Source organism: Myotis myotis, unplaced genomic scaffold (assembly GCF_014108235.1).
Source record: "Myotis myotis isolate mMyoMyo1 unplaced genomic scaffold, mMyoMyo1.p scaffold_m19_p_2, whole genome shotgun sequence".
Classification (NCBI taxonomy): Eukaryota; Metazoa; Chordata; class Mammalia; order Chiroptera; family Vespertilionidae; genus Myotis; species Myotis myotis.
In genome coordinates this window covers 176,154,998-176,156,271 of record NW_023416324.1, presented here as the reverse complement: position 1 = coordinate 176,156,271, position 1,274 = coordinate 176,154,998, and the positions used below count along the sequence as shown (strand labels likewise).

The 1,274-nt window shown below is 43.8% G+C and overlaps 1 pseudogene; it reads left to right on the top strand.

Annotated features, from left to right (window-relative positions):
* The first annotated feature begins 218 nt into the window (after nucleotides 1–218).
* On the top strand, nucleotides 219–768 carry LOC118675758 (annotated as a pseudogene).
* Nucleotides 769–1,274: the final 506 nt, after the last annotated feature.

Genomic DNA, 1,274 nt, shown 5'->3' with positions numbered 1-1,274 from the left:
TTATATGCCATTGTAAGATAAAGCAAATAAGTAATTATTTTACTTCCAGAATCAGGAATGTTGGTGTGGAACAAAAATGCAGCTATAAGAAGAGTTTAAGTAAAAGTCCTATAGTCCTGAATTTGAATTGGAAGCATCGGTGTGAAATTATGATGTATTTTGTCTTAAAAATAATTTTTTCTGCCCCTTCCTGACCTGGTGGGACAGGAGGCACCATCATGACAGTGGACATTCACCACAACAAAGACTGAAAGGCACCCAAGAGCCAGGACATCTACCTCAGGCTGTTGGCCAAGCTGTACAGGTTTCTGGCCAGAAGAGCCAACGCCACCTTCAATCACATGGCGCTGAAGAGGTTGCTCATGAGTCATACCAACCTGCCACCCCTGTCCCCTTCCGGGATATTGAGAAAGTGAAGCTTTCTGGCAGGAAGCCAAACACACAGTGGTTGTAGAAACTATGACCAGAGATGTGTGCATGCAGGAGGTGTCCAACCTGACAGTGTGTGCACTTCATGTGGGCAGCCACCAGAGCCAGCTCCTCAAGTGCAGGAGCAAGATGCTCACCTTCGGCCAGCTGGCCTTGGACTCCCCCGGAGTCTGTGCCACCCTCCTGCTTTCTGGTCCTCACAAGGGCCAAGAAGTGGACAGGCATTGTGGCAAGGCCCCAGGAACCCCTCCCAGCCACACCAAATCCGACCTGTGGTCCAAGGGCTGGAAGTTCAAGCACGCAAGAGGCCCATGGGCCAGCCACCGCTGCAAAAATTAACGCCAGATCCTAACTTGTTATTAAACATTTGCATGAAGAGAATTACTTGTTTCTTAGCTTTGTCCACTGAAAGGACCTAGAAGCAATGCCCAATCCAGAAGCAATAGACACCCTTATCATGCAAATGGTGATCTTTAGATACAACTTCCCATTAAAAGGAACCAAGGATCCTTGGGAAAATGGCTGACTCTGGGTATGGGGCAGGCAATCTACAGCTTGTCATACCAGAATGCAAGAAAAATTAGGACTATTAGAATTTTGCCCAATAAACTCACTCGCCAACTTGTAAAGGTCTCCACTGGTTAACGATAGAATAATTGGAGCAGCAATAACAATAATATCTAAAAATGGATTGAAACATAACAAGTATGTTTTAATTTGTGAGTTTGTGATACTTTAAAAATGTTTTGATTACATTGGGAAAATTTTAGAGATTTAATTCATTATTTAAAAACTGGTTAACACAGGGAAAGAAATATTTATTCTGCCTCAAGGTAAACAAATAG